General features: G+C 57.2%; 1 protein-coding gene across 1 annotated transcript in view; it reads right to left on the reverse strand.

Annotated features, from left to right (window-relative positions):
- The window catches only part of LOC147703692 (syntaxin-1B-like), a 371779-nt gene that overhangs the window by 174219 nt on the left and 182288 nt on the right, over positions 1-15272 (reverse strand). The gene's annotated exons all lie outside the window — the stretch shown is intronic.

Below are 15272 nucleotides of genomic sequence, written 5' to 3' on the forward strand. Positions count from 1 at the left end.
CCTTCAGTGCAATGAGCTGTCTGCACGTTTTAGGTATGGCCTTCACTGCAGGGAGTGGTCTGCACGCTTTAGGTATGGCCTTCAGTGCAGGGAGCGGTCTGCACGCTTTAGGTATGGCCTTCACTGCAGGGAGCGGTCTGCGCACCTTAGGCATGGCCTTCAGTGCAGGGAGCGGTCTGCGCACCTTAGGCATGGCCTTCAGTGCAGGGAGCGGTCTGCGTGCCTTAGGCATGGCCTTCAGTGCAGGGAGGGTTCTGTACGCTTTAGGCATGGCCTTCAGTGCAGGGAGCGGTCTGCACGCTTTAGGTATGGCCTTCACTGCAGAAAGAGGTCTGCTCGCTTTAGGTATGGCCTTCACTGCAGGGAGCGGTCTGCACGCTCAAGGCGTGACCTTCACTGCAGGGAGTGGTCTGCACACTTTAGGTATGGCCTTCAGTGCAGGGAGCGGTCTGAACACCAGCATGGCCTTTAGTGCAGGGAGCGGTCTGCATGCTTTAGGCATGGCCTTCAGTGCAGGGAGTGGTCTGCATGCTTTAGGTATGGCCTTCAGTGCAGGAAGCAGTCAGCGCGCTTTAGGCATGGCCTTCAGTGCAGGGAGCGGTCTGCATGCTTTAGGCATGGCCTTCAGTGCAGGGAGCAGTCTGCATGCTTTAGGCATGGCCTTCAGTGCAGGGAGCGGTCTGCATGCTTTAGGCATGGCCTTCACTGCAGGGAGCGCTCTGCATGCTTTAGGTATGGCCTTCACTGCAGGGAGCACTCTGCATGCTTTAGGCATGGCCTTCAGTGCAGGGAGCGGTCTGCATGCTTTAGGCATGGCCTTCACTGCAGGGAGTGGTCTGCATGCCTAAGGCATGGCCTTCAGTGCAGGGAGCGGTCTGCATGCCTTAGGCATGGCCTTCAGTGCAGGGAGCGGTCTGCATGCCTCAGGCATGGCCTTCAGTGCAGGAAGCAGTCAGCGCGCTTTAGGCATGGCCTTCAGTGCAGGGAGCACTCTGCATGCTTTAGGTATGGCCTTCACTGCAGGGAGCACTCTGCATGCTTTAGGCATGGCCTTCAGTGCAGGGAGCGGTCTGCACGCTTTAGGTATGGCCTTCAGTGCAGGGAGCGGTCTGCATGCTTTAGGCATGGACTTCAGTGCAGGGAGCACTCTGCATGCTTTAGGCATGGCCTTCAGTGCAGGGAGCAGTCTGCACGCTTTAGGTATGGCCTTCAGTGCTGGAAGCGGTCTGCACACCTTAGGCATGGCCTTCACTGCAGGGATCTGTCTGCACGGTATGGGCATGGCCTTCAGTGCAGGGAGCGGTCTGCACGCTTTCGGTGTGGCATTCACTGCAGGGAGCAGTCTGCACGCTTTAGCCGTGGCCTTCACTTCAGGGAGCAGTCAGTGCGCTTTAGGCGTGGCCTTCAGTGCAGGGATCGGTCTGCACGCCTTAGGCATGGCCTTCAGTGCAGTGAGCGGTCTGCACGCTTTAGGTATGGCCTTCACTGCAGGGAGCAGTCTGTACGCTTTAGGTAACGCCTTCACTGCAGAGAGAAGTCTGCATGCTTTAGGCATGGCCTTCAGTGCAGGGAGCGGTCTGCACGCTTTAGTAATGACCTTCAGTGCAGGGAGCGGTCTGCACGCTTTAGGTATGGCTTCAGTGTAGGGAGCGGTCTGCACGCTCAAGGCGTGACCTTCACTGCAAGGAGCGTTCTGCACAATTAAGTTATGGCCTTCACTGCAGAGAGCGGTCTGCACGCTTTGGGTATGGCCTTTACTGCAGGGAGCGTTCTGCACGCTTTAGGCGTGGCCTTCACTGCAGGGAGCTGTCTGCACGCCTTAGGCATGACCTTGAGTGCAGGGAGCGGTCTGCGCGCTTTAGGGATAGCCTTCAGTGCAGGGAGCAATCTGCGTGCTTTAGGCGTTGCCTTCACTGCAGGGAGAGGTCTGCACGCTTTAGGCGTGGCCTTCACTTCAGGGAGCGGTCTGCGCGGTTTAGGTATGGCCTTCACTGCAGGGAGCGGTCTGCACGCTTTTGGTATGGCCTTCACTGCAGGGAGCGGTCTGCATGCCTTAGGCATGGCCTTCAGTGCAGGGAGCGGTCTGTGCGCTTTAGGTATGGCCTTCACTGCAGGGAGCGGTCTGTACGCTTTAGATATGGCCTTCACTGCAGGGAGCGGCCTGCATGCTTTAGGCATGGCCTTCAGTGCAGGGAGCGGTCTGCATGATTTAGGTATGGCCTTCAGTGCAGGGAGTGGTCTGCACGTTTTAGGCATGGCCTTCACTGCAGGGAGTGGTCTGCACGCCTAGGTATGGCCTTCACTGCAGGGAGCGGTGTGCATGCTTTAGGCATGGCCTTTAGTGCAGGGAGCGGTCTGCACGCTTTAGGTATGGCCTTCACTGCAGGGAGCGGTCTGCACGTTTTAGGTATGGCCTTCAGTGCAGGGGGCGGTCTGCACACCTTAGGCATGGCCTTCAGTGCAGGGAGCGGTCTGCACGCCTTAGGCATGGCTTTCAGTGCAGGGAGCGGTCTGCGTGCTTTAGGCATGGCCTTCAGTGCAGGGAGCGGTCTGCAAATTTTAGGTATGGCCTTCAGTGCAGGAAGCAGTCTGCGTGCTTTAGGTATGGACTTTAGTGCAGGGAGCGGTTTGCACGCTTAGGTATGGCCTTCACTGCAGGGATCGGTCTGCATGGTCTGGGCATGGCCTTCAGTGCAGGGAGCGGTCTGCATGCTTTAGGTATGGCCTTCAGTGCAGGGAGAGGTCTGCATGCTTTAGGCATGGCCTTCACTGCAGGGAGCAGTCTGCATGCTTATGGCATGGCCCTCACTGCAGGGAGCGGTCTGCACGCTTAGGTATGGCCTTCACTGCAGGGAGCGGTTTGCACGCTTTAGGTATGGCCTTCACTGCAGGGAGCGGTCTGCTCGCTTTAGATATGGCCTTCAGTGCAGGGGGCGGTCTGCACGCCTTAGGCCTGGCCTTCAGTGCAGGGAGCGGTCTGCACGCTTTAGGTATGGCCTTCACTGCAGGGAGCGGTCTGCACGCTTTAGGTATGGCCTTCAGTGCAGGGAGCGGTCTGCACGCTTTAGGTATGGCCTTCACTGCAGGGAGCGGTTTGCACGCTTTAGGTATGGCCTTCACTGCAGGGAGCGGTCTGCTCGCTTTAGGTATGTCCTTCACTGCAGGGAGCGGTCTGCACGCTTTAGGTATGGCCTTCAGTGCAGGGAGCGGTCTGCACGCTTTAGGTATGGCCTTCACTGCAGGGAGTGGTCTGCACGCTTTAGGTATGGCCTTCAGTGCAGGGAGCAGTCTGCACGCTTTAGGTATGGCCTTCACTGCAGGGAGCGGTCTGCTCGCTTTAGGTATGGCCTTCACTGCAGGGAGCGGTCTGCACGCTTTAGGTATGGCCTTCACTGAAGGGAGTGGTCTGCATGCCTAGGTATGGCCTTCACTGCAGGGAGTGGTCTGCACGCTTTAGGTATGGCCTTCAGTGCAGGGAGCGGTCTGCACGCTTTAGGTATGGCCTTCACTGCAGGGAGCGGTCTGGCACCTTAGGCATGGCCTTCAGTACAGGGAGCGGTCTGCGTGCCTTAGGCATGGCCTTCAGTGCAGGGAGGGTTCTGTACGCTTTCGGCATGGCCTTCAGTGCAGGGAGCGGTCTGCACGCTTTAGGTATGGCCTTCACTGCAGGGAGTTGCCTGCACGCTTTACGTATGGCCTTCACTGCAGGGAGCGGTCTGCGCGCTTTAGGTATGGCCTTCACTGCAGAGAGCGGTCTGCTCGCTTTAGGTATGGCCTTCACTGTAGGGAGCTGTATGCACGTTTTAGGTATTGCCTTCACTGCAGGGAGCGGTCTGCACGCTTTAGGGGTGGCCTTCACTGCAGGGAGCAGTCTTCTCACTTTAGGTATGGCCTTCACTGCAGGGAGCAGTCTGCACGCTTTAGGTATGGCCTTTAGTGCAGGGAGCGGTCTGCACGCCTTAGGTATGGCCTTCACTGCAGGGAGCGGTCGGCACGCTTTAGGTATGGCCTTCACTGCAGGAAGCGGTCTGCTCGCTTTCGGTATGGCCTTCACTGCAGGAAGCGGTCTGCACGCTTTACGTATGGCCTTCACTGCAGGGAGCGATCTGCGCGCTTTAGGTATGGCCTTCACTGCAGAGAGCGGTCTGCTCACTTTAGGTATGGCATTCACTGTAGGGAGCTGTATGCACGTTTTAGGTATTGCCTTCACTGCAGGGAGCGGTCTGCACGCTTTAGGGATGGCCTTTACTGCAGGGAGCAGTCTGCTCGCTTTAGGTATGGCCTTCACTGCAGGGAGCGGTCTGCACGCTTTACGTATGGCCTTCACTGCAGGGAGCGGTCTGCACGCTTTAGGTATGGCCTTCACTGCAGAGAGCGGTCTGCTCGCTTTAGGTATGGCCTTCACTGTAGGGAGCTGTATGCACGTTTTATGTATTGCCTTCCCTGCAGGGAGTGGTCTGCACGCCTTAGGTATGGCCTTCACTGCAGGGAGCGGTCTGCACGCTTTAGGTATGGCCTTTAGTGCAGAGAGCGGTCTGCACGCCTTAGGTATGGCCTTCACTGCAGGGAGCGGTCTGCACGCTTTAGGTATGGCCTTCACTGCAGGGAGCGGTCTGCACGCTTTAGGTATGGCCTTCACTGCAGGGAGTGGTCTGCACGCTTTAGGTATGGCCTTCACTGCAGGGAGCGGTCTGTGTGTTTTGGGGACTGACAGTCACTTTAGTGAGGCGTCAGTTATTTAGGACTGGCAGTTACTGCAGGTAGCAGTCTGTGTTCTGTGCTGGGAGTCACTCCAAGGAGTAGTCAGTCTGTGCAGGGCCTTTCAGACTCTGCATGGAGCAGTCTGCGTGCTTTGGACCTGCTGGTGACAGCACGCTGTATGCTGTGAGTGCTGTATTCGATGCAGGGGCCAGTGTAAATGCACTCTGCCTGCTGATCACGCAGCCCGTGTGCTGTGAGTGCTCCAGTCAACGGAGGGAGCAGCCTGTGTGTTATGTGCCTGCCCCTCTGCATGATTTGCGCCTGTCCCTCGGTCTTTGGAGCAGTCTCTGTGTTCTTAGAGAGACCAGTACGCCTCGGTGCTATAGTTGGCATGCCAGATGCACGGATCAGCCTCCCTGTTCTGAGCCCGACAGTCGCTCTGGTGAACGCCTGTATATCCTGTGCCTGACAGTCGCTTCCGGAAGCAGACACAAAGGGCTCCGTCTCGCAGCCCCTGCTGGAGGGGATCACCCTGTTCTGCGCCTGGCACTCACTGCGGTAGGCCGCCTGCAAGCTCCGAGCCTGACAGTCGCTGCAGGGAGCTGCCTGCGCGTCGTGCTCTTTGCCTGAAAGCGACTGCAGTGTTCAAATGACACTCTCTGACGCTCACTTTAGGAGCCGAGGGTTCCAAGTCTGGCTATCGGTGCAGGGAGCAAGCTTTACGTCACGGCTATGGCCGACATTGCGGGGAGCCGTTTGTATGTTGCTAGCTCAGCTGTCATTGACTGCAGGGAGCTGTTAGCATGCACGTATGTGGCGCTGTTTTTTGGAGCCCACGCCCGGCTGGAGAGCAGCGGAGTGTGTTAAACAGCTGCCGAGCTCCCTGGAATGGGATTTGTCCTGGTTTTTGATTTGGCAGGTAGCACGCAGACTCCTACTGTGTAGGCTGGTGGTGCATTTTGTAGGTGTGCCCCAGGTGGCCACAAGCACTTCCGGGTTCCGTGGGGATGCTGTTCCGTATCCTGGGTGCGGAGATGGACAGAGGCATCCTGCTTGCATTGCCTCGTCTCCACTTTGATTAGTTTCAGATGTATAAGGGAGCCCTTTTGGAAGCCCCTGCTGGTGATGATCAGTGTCTCTTCAAGACGATGCAGGGTACAAGGGGGAGCCAAGGATGCCCCTTCGTTTGGGACAGTGTGATTGAACGTCTCCAGGGCCCTGCTGAGAGGAGCAGCTGCATGCAGCATCCTATCCGGTGTGCTCCGTGGTCTAGAGAGGCCACTGAGTCGAGCATTGCCTCAGTGTCGGTGCGAGAAGACCACGGGCTGCTCTGCTGTTCTGAAGTTGCTTTGGGCGGAGGTCACTTTCCAGAAGAGACAGCTGGTTCCATGCCATCTTGGTTTTCAAGACAATGGTTCGTTTGAAGGAGAGGTCTGTGCTGAGGGTTGATCCTAGTGATATTGCGTTGGCTGTTAGCCAGGGAGAGGCCCACTTGGTTGCACCTGTAGTTGTTTGGCTGTTACCGACTGTTAGACGGACCGGGAGGGTCGGCCGAGATTACGGGGAGAGGTCTCCAGGGAGAGCCGTCTCCAACGACTGTACAGGTAAGTAACTTCCCCCCCACAGACGGACACCACACAAGATTGAAGGTTAACGAGACTTTATATGCAATTCTTAGGTTACGTCGCTATGATACAAGGAGGTCTGGACTCAGGGGTCCCCTCGGTTCTGATCTCTGGTTGAGGAGAAAGGGTAGCGGGACAGTCTTAGTTACCAATGAGTTAAATAGCTCTCAATCCTCGAGCTCGGCGTGGTTGCTGATCGGGCCGTGGAGGAGCCAAGCAGGTCCCGAGATGGATGAAGGATGGTCGACGGGCCGTGGAGAAGCCAAGCAGGTCCCGATGAAGATGATGGTTACAACGGTCCGCGGCCTCGCCAGCAGATCCGGACGACGGTGAAGAATGAAGGTTACGACGGCTGTGGCAGCGCCAACAGGCAGGACGATGGTGCACAGGACAGAGCTACGGCAGCGCCAGTAGTCCGTCCAGGATGAGTTCCTCTTACGTCTCTCGACTCCAAGATACAACTGACTTCCTGCTCTGGAGCTGTCCCAGTTATAGGGCTGGCGTGCTTTGATGTCCGGACCCTCGCACTTGGAGGTCGGGAGGTCCGGGATGAGGGAGTCCAGACACCCAGCAGGGGGGTGGAGCCAGCGCCCGGGGAGGCGATGGGCGAGCGGCACTGGGCGGGGGGAGAGCCATCGGCACCTCTCTCTCCCATTGACTTGCCACGTAGCCCGCTCACCTCCTGGGTGGAGGGTGGTGCCGGATTGTCTGAGGCTGGGCTAGGCCCAGGGTTGAGGTCGATCGGGGGCCAGGCGGCCTCGTGGCGAGGCGTCCAAGATGGCGGCCCGGGCTGGGTGCATGGGCCGGCAGTGGATCGGACCCACGAGGTTATCATGTTCGAGGGCAGGGGTCCCTGAGGGGACGTAGGGCGTGCAATGGTGGTGTGTGGTGCTTGCGTGACTGGGCTCGGGCCTGGTCGAGCCGGGGGAGAGCGGCCCGTCATGTGGCCTGTCCAACATGCGTCCCCCCCAGCTGAAGGCGGGGAGAGTTACCCATCCTCTTGGGGACTCTCTTCGTCGAGGCGGAAAAACCGGGACAGGCCATCGGCGTTGGCGTGGTCGGACCCAGGCCGGTGTTCGACTGTGAAGTCCATACCTTGTAAGGAGATGGACCAGCGTAGCAATTTTGGGTTTTCCCCCCGCATATGCATCAACCACTGCAGGGGTCGGTGGTCAGTCTGCACCCGAAAGTGGGTGCCAAAAAGGTAGGGCCGGAGCTTCTTGAGGGCCCATACCACAGCGAAGGCTTCCCTCTCTATGGTGCTCCAGCGTTGTTCCCGGGGTAGGAGTCTCCGGCTGATGAAGGCCACCGGTTGATCGAGGCCTTCGGTGTTCACTTGGGACAGGACCGCCCCAATGCCCTGGTCGGAGGCGTCCGTCTGGACGACGAACTCCCGGCTGTAGTCTGGGGCCTGGAGCACAGGAGCGGAACACATGGCGGCCTTTAACTGTTCGAATGCCGCTTGACACTCTGGGGTCCAGTTCACCTTCTTGGGCTGATTTTTTGACGTGAGTTCGGTGAGAGGCCCCACGATGGTACCATAATCTTTCACGAACCTTCGGTAGTAGCCCGTGAGGCCCAGGAAGGCTCGCACCTCAGTTTGAGTGATAGGGGGTCGCCAGTTCTGGATGGCGGCAATTTTCAGCTGTAGGGGGGCCACTAGGCCGCTTCCCACCTGGTGTCCGAGGTAGGTCACCGACCCTTGTCCAATTTGGCATTTGCTGGCCTTGATCGTGAGGCCAGCTCGCTGAAGGGCTTGCAGCACTGCTTGGAGGTGGTGGAGGTGCTCGGTCCAATGGTGGCTGTACACAGCGATGTCGTCCAGGTAGGCGGCGCTGAACTCTTCGAGCCCCGCCAGGACCTGATTGACGAGCCGTTGGAACGTCGCTGGGGCGTTCTTCATGCCGAAGGGCATGACCGTAAAGTGATAGTGGCCATCGGGGGTGGAGAAGGCAGAGCGTTCTTGTGCTCGGGGTGTGAGGCCGATCTGCCAATAACCTGCCGTCAGGTCGAAGATGCTGAGGTAGCGGGCAGCGCCCATTCGGTCGACCAGTTCATCTGCCCGGGGGATGGGGTGTGCGTCCGTTCTGGTGACTTCATTCAGACCCCGGTAGTCGACACAGAACCGGAGTTCTGGTGTGGTCCCGGGGGCGGCTGCTTTGGGGACCAGTACGACCGGGCTGGCCCAGGGACTGTCTGAGGGCTCGATGACCCCGAGCGTGAGCATCTTAGCTACTTCCGCCTGGATGCAGGCCCGTACCCGATCAGGTACGCGGTAGGCCCGGTGGCGGATAGGAGGGCTGTCTCCGGTGTCCACATCGTGCACACACCAGGAAGTGACACCCGGGGTGAGGGAGAACAGACTGGCGAACCGTGATAGGAGGGCTTGGCACTCTTGCCGTTGTTCTCTGGTGAGGGTCTCCGAGAGTCGGACCCCATCCACGGAGCCGTCTTGCTCCTGGGTCCGCAAGAGGTCAGGGAGAGGCTCGGAGTCGTCTTCAACCCCATTGTCTGTGGCCATCAAGAGGCTGAGTTCTGTTCGTGCAAAGTGGGGTTTCAGTCTGTTGGTGTGGAGGACTCGGAGCGGATTCCGGGCGGACTCCATATCGATCAGATAGGTGGCAGGACCCTTGCGCTCGATTACCTTGAAGGGTCCCGTCCATTTGTCTTGGAGAGCGCACGGTTCGGTGGGGGACATTACCCAGACCTGTTGCCCCGGCTCGAATTCAATGGATGAGGCGTTCTGGTCATACCATTTCTTCATGTCCTCTTGACTGGCCTCTAGGTTGGCTTTTGCTAGGTCTCTGAACCGCCGGGACTGGTTGCGGAGGGTGAGGAGGTACCGGAAGACATCTGGAGGACTCTTGGCCGGAGGCATCTCCCAGCCTTCTTTGATCAGGCTGAGTGGCCCCCGTACTGGGTGCCCATAGAGCAGCTCGAAGGGGCTGAAGCCTAGGGACTTCTGTGGGACCTCCCGGTAGGCGAAGAGGAGGCACGGCAGCAGCACGTCCCACTGGCGACGGAGGGGCTCTTCCAATCCCCCGATCATCCCTTTTAGCGTGCGATTGAACCGCTCAACAAGTCCGTTTCCTTGGGGGTGATAGGGGGTCGTGAAGCGGTAGGTGACCCCACACTGTTGCCAGAGGGACTTCATATATTTAGAAATGAAGTTCGTGCCTCTGTCACTGACGACTTCTCGGGGGAACCCCACACGGGAGAAGATCCCCATCAGGGCCCGGCCGACCACTGGGGCTGTCACGGTCCGGAGAGGAATAGCCTCAGGGTAGCGGGTGGCGTGGTCCACTAGTACCAGGATGAAGCGATGGCCTTGTCTTGTACGCGGGTCCAGGGGTCCCACAATGTCTATCCCGACCCTCTCAAATGGGGTTGTGACTACTGGAAAGGGTTGCAGGGGAGCCTTTAATTTGCGGCCGCTCTTCCCACTGGCTTGGCACGTGGGGCAAGATCGGCAATGCTGGTGCACATCGTTTCTCATTTTGGGCCAGAAGAAGTGGGTCACTAGGCGGCTGTAGGTTTTATCCTGTCCCAGGTGCCCTGCCAGGGGGGCATCGTGGGCCAGGTTTAGCAGGAAGTCTCTAAAGCGGAGGGGCACCACTAGTACTCGGTTGGCCCCCAGCTCGGCGATTCGTTGCTCGCTGTACAATAGATCATTGTCCCAGTAGACCCAATGAGTTCCGGAGGTATCCCCGGCGCTTTGGGCGAGCGCTTGTTGTCGGAGTCCCTCAAGGGAGGGACAGGTCTTCTGTTCCTGACGAAATTGTTCTTGTGTGGGTCCCCCTTCTTGAGCCCACTGATCAAGATTAGCGAGGTCGGAAGGTTGAGCAAGTTCGAGGGGGATGCCATGGTCGGGGGTCTCGGCGGGGGCGACCGGAGGCGGTGGCGCCGGCCATTCTGGTTCTTCCGGGTGATGGTTGGCACGGGCGGCCATGGACCGGGTGGTGACGCACGCCCAGTCTGGGACGCCCAACATCCCCAAGTGTTCTTTTCGCTCCACGGCTGCCCACGGGGAGCTTTCCAGGTCATTTCCGAGGAGGCATTCCACGGGGGCGTCGTCTCGGACCGTTACCTTCAACATGCCGGAGACCCCTCCCCACTCAAAGGGGACGCAGGCCATCCGACACAGACTTTCCGAGTTGTCGGCTGATCGCACAGGGCAGAGAACGTTCGGTAGATATTGTTCTGGGGTCACCAGATGACAGCGGACGGCTGTCACACTGGCCCCGGTGTCTCGAAGGGCTTCGGCCCGTTGTCCATTGATGCTCACCCATTGGCTGTACTTCTGGGTGTTAGCGGGTAGGGGGACCCGCGGGACCATGTCTCTTCCCCCTAAGCACGCGAGAGTCATGGCGGCTGGCTCCCACTCTTGATACTCTTGCTCGCCTGTTTCTTGTTCCTCGGAGATCTGTTCTTCCCCTAGTGCCGCGGCGGCCACCTGGCGGGGTCTTGGACTCTGATACTGCGGGCAGCTTGGGTCGTTTGCATAGTGGCCGACTCGTTGGCATCGGTGACATGTAACATTGGCTCTGTATCCCGGTCGCGCCGGGGTGCTGCCCCGGTTGGCCGGGGGGGTGGTGCTGGTAGCGGGGGCGGCCGGAGTATTGTCTCTTCCTCGTCCTTGGCCCCCTCCTCCTCCTCTGGGTCGGTAGTGACCATTGTTGTTCCTGTTCTGCTCGTAGGACCCATTCCGGCCCACTCTGGTGATCTCCCACCGGTCAGCTTCGGCTGCGAGCTGCCGGGGATCGGTTAACTTGCTGTCGAGGAGGTGTTGGCGTAGTTCAATGAAGCAATTGTTGGACAGATGCTCCCATACCATCAGATTGAACAGCTGCTCGTAGGTCGTGACGTTGTTCCCTCTGATCCAGCCTTCGAAGGCTCGGCTAAAGTACGTTACATAGTCCACCCAAGTTGTACCTGGGATGCGTGTGCAGTCTCGGAACCTCTGACGGTACATCTCGGGCGTGAGGCCATAGCGGGTGAGGAGGGCCGCTTTCATATGGTCGTAGGAGGTCATCTGGTGGTCTGGGAGCTGTAACAGAGTATCGCGGCCCTCATTGAGGAATTTGCCCCATAGGCCGGCTCCCCAGTCGGTTCTATCGATCCGGTGCGCAGTCATCGCGATTTCATAGGCCTTAAACCATTGCTGGATGTCGTCTTCTCGAAAATATTCTCGGACCACATCCTTGGGGATGTGCACTTTTTTCTCCGCGGTCCCTGGGGTGGACGGTCTGTCGGGCACCCCTAACTCTTTATTTTGTTTGCGCAGGTTGATCTCGGCTAGGTTCCGTTCGTGCTCGTACGTTAGTCTTTTTTCCTCGAGCTCCCTTTGCCTCTGTTTCTCCTCTCTTTCTTCTCGGAGGCGAAGGTGCTCTAAGTTTATTTTTTGCTCGGCCAATTTGAGTTCTATGTCCATCTTGAGTCGGGCCATTTCGAGTTCGTGTAGTCGGGCTTTTTCTCTTTCTTGGATCTCGTCTTGCGAGAGACTGGTTCTTTGCCCCTCAGGGGCCGTGTTGGTATTTTTCGCGGTGCTTTGCTCAGGGGTTTCGACATCCCCGGTCTCTGCCCAAGATTCTAGGGCATGCTTAAAATCGTCCTTGGTACTTAGTCCGGTGGTAGCGATACCTAGTTCGATGCAGAACTGCTTTAGTTCACGATGGCTGTATTCCTCTAGTTTTTCCATTTGGAACTTCTCAGTTGATCCGCTCTCTTTAGTCGACATTGTTGTTCGTTGTGGGGTGAGCTACTCTCTGTACGTTATGCGGTGATTCGGATCGCGCCGCTGGCCACCAATGTTAGACGGACCGGGAGGGTCGGCCGAGATTACGGGGAGAGGTCTCCAGGGAGAGCCGTCTCCAACGACTGTACAGGTAAGTAACTTCCCCCCCACAGACGGACACCACACAAGATTGAAGGTTAACGAGACTTTATATGCAATTCTTAGGTTACGTCGCTATGATACAAGGAGGTCTGGACTCAGGGGTCCCCTCGGTTCTGATCTCTGGTTGAGGAGAAAGGGTAGCGGGACAGTCTTAGTTACCAATGAGTTAAATAGCTCTCAATCCTCGAGCTCGGCGTGGTTGCTGATCGGGCCGTGGAGGAGCCAAGCAGGTCCCGAGATGGATGAAGGATGGTCGACGGGCCGTGGAGAAGCCAAGCAGGTCCCGATGAAGATGATGGTTACAACGGTCCGCGGCCTCGCCAGCAGATCCGGACGACGGTGAAGAATGAAGGTTACGACGGCTGTGGCAGCGCCAACAGGCAGGACGATGGTGCACAGGACAGAGCTACGGCAGCGCCAGTAGTCCGTCCAGGATGAGTTCCTCTTACGTCTCTCGACTCCAAGATACAACTGACTTCCTGCTCTGGAGCTGTCCCAGTTATAGGGCTGGCGTGCTTTGATGTCCGGACCCTCGCACTTGGAGGTCGGGAGGTCCGGGATGAGGGAGTCCAGACACCCAGCAGGGGGGTGGAGCCAGCGCCCGGGGAGGCGATGGGCGAGCGGCACTGGGCGGGGGGAGAGCCATCGGCACCTCTCTCTCCCATTGACTTGCCACGTAGCCCGCTCACCTCCTGGGTGGAGGGTGGTGCCGGATTGTCTGAGGCTGGGCTAGGCCCAGGGTTGAGGTCGATCGGGGGCCAGGCGGCCTCGTGGCGAGGCGTCCAAGATGGCGGCCCGGGCTGGGTGCATGGGCCGGCAGTGGATCGGACCCACGAGGTTATCATGTTCGAGGGCAGGGGTCCCTGAGGGGACGTAGGGCGTGCAATGGTGGTGTGTGGTGCTTGCGTGACTGGGCTCGGGCCTGGTCGAGCCGGGGGAGAGCGGCCCGTCATGTGGCCTGTCCAACACCGACCAGGAGAACATCAGTCGTAAGCTGATGCAAAGAGATGCCTGTAAGTGGTGAGTCTATCTCCCATTGTTGAGTGCTCTGCGTAAGGGACGGGCCCAGCCGACATTTCAGGGAGCTGCTTGCGGGTGATGGGTACAGCTAAGCTGATTGCAGAGAGGTGTGTGTAAGAGATTGCTTGGTTTGACTTTGCAGTGGGCTGTTGGTAAGAGATGGGTCCATCTGACTTTGCACAGAGATGTATTAAATGGATGTGTCCACCTGGATTTGAAGAGAGCGATATGTAATTGAGGCCTCTGGGTAATATTGGGAACAGACGTCTGTCAGCAATTGGTCCAGGTGAAATAGAAGAGAGTCATCTGAAAGTGAAGGTTGTGGCTGGCATTGTTGACAGTCATCGGCAAGCGATGGTTCCAGCTGCCATTGTAGTCCATAGATTGTAAGTCTGGCAGTTGGGGCAGTGAGCCGTGTGTGAGTGATTGATTCGACTGACATTTTAGAGAGACGTCTGTGAGTGATGGGTCCAGTTGAGATTGCGGAGTCATGTCTGAAGTGATGGGTCCAGGTGACAATGCAGTGTCATCTCTTAGGTGATGGGTCCAGACGACATTGCAGAGTCGTCTCTAAGAGATGAGTCCAAATGAGATTGCAAAGTCATCTATAAGTGATGGTCTGGCTGATGCTGCTGCGTCACCTGCGAGTGATGTGTTCAGGATAACTTGCAGAGTCATCTCTAAGTGATGGGTCTGGCTGACATTGCAGATTTACCTACAAGTGATGGGTTCAGGATACATTGCAAAGTCATCTCTAAGTGATGGTCTGGCTAACACAGCAGGTGATGGGTCCAGTTGACATTGCAGAGTCATCTGTAAGTGATGGGTCCAGATGACATTGCAGTGTCATCTCTAAGTGATGGGTCCGTATGACATTGCAGAGTCATCTCTAAGTGATGGGTTTAGGTGACACTGCAGAGTCATCTGTAAGTGATGGGTCTAGGTGAGCCTTCAGTGTTATCTCTAAGTGATGGGTTCAGGTGACATTCCAGTGTCATCTCTAAGTGATGGATCTGGATGAAATTGCAGTGTAATCTCTGAATGATAGATCTGAATGACATTGAGGGGTCACCTGCAAGTGATGTGTTCAGGTGACATTGCTGTGTTATCTATTGGTGTTGGGTTCAGGTGACATTGCGGGGTCACCTGTAAGTGATGGGTTCAGGTGACATTGCAGTGTTAGCTCTAAGTGATGGGCCAGGTGACATTACGGGGTCACCTACAAGTGATGGGTCCAGGTGACATTGCAGTCTTATCTCTAAGTGATGGGCCAGGTGACATTTTGGGGTCACCTACAAGTGATGGGTCCAGGTGACATTGCAGTGTTATCTCTAAGTGATGGGCCCCGGTGACATTGCAGTGTTATCTCTAAGTGATGGGCCCAGGTGACATTGCAGTGTTATCTCTAAGTGATGGGCCCAGGTGACATTGCAGTGTCATCTCTAAGTGATGTGCCCAGGTGACATTGCAGTGTTATCTCTAAGTGATGGGCTCAGGTGACATTGCAATGTTATCTCTAAGTGATGGGCCCAGGTGACATTGCAGTGTTATCTCTAAGTGAGGGGCCCAGGTGACATTGCAGTGCTATCTCTAAGTGATGGGCCCAGGTGACATTGCAGTATCATCTCTAAGTGATGGGCCCATGTGACACTGCAGTGTTATCTCTAAGTGATGGGCCCAGGTGACATTGCAGTGTTATCTCTAAGTGATGTGCCCAGGTGACATTGCAGTGTTATCTCCAAGTTATGGGCCCAGGTGACATTACAGTGTTATCTCTAAGAGATGAGCCCAGGTGAGATTGCGGGGTCACCTACAAGTGATGGGTCCAGGTGACATTGCGGGGTCACCTACAAGTGATAGGTCCACGTGACAATGAGGCAAGCCACCTGTAAGCGACAGTGTCCCACTGACATTGTAGTCTGTATGGTAGGTTCAGAGCGGCCTCACCCGGTGTTCCACAGTGCTCTGGAGGCTTTGGCTTGCTCTGGGGTTAGAGGCACATGTGCCGTTGGCTGTCGCAAGACAGCCGG

This window comes from Lissotriton vulgaris, chromosome 7 (genome assembly GCF_964263255.1).
Source record: "Lissotriton vulgaris chromosome 7, aLisVul1.2, whole genome shotgun sequence".
NCBI classification, from domain to species: Eukaryota; Metazoa; Chordata; class Amphibia; order Caudata; family Salamandridae; genus Lissotriton; species Lissotriton vulgaris.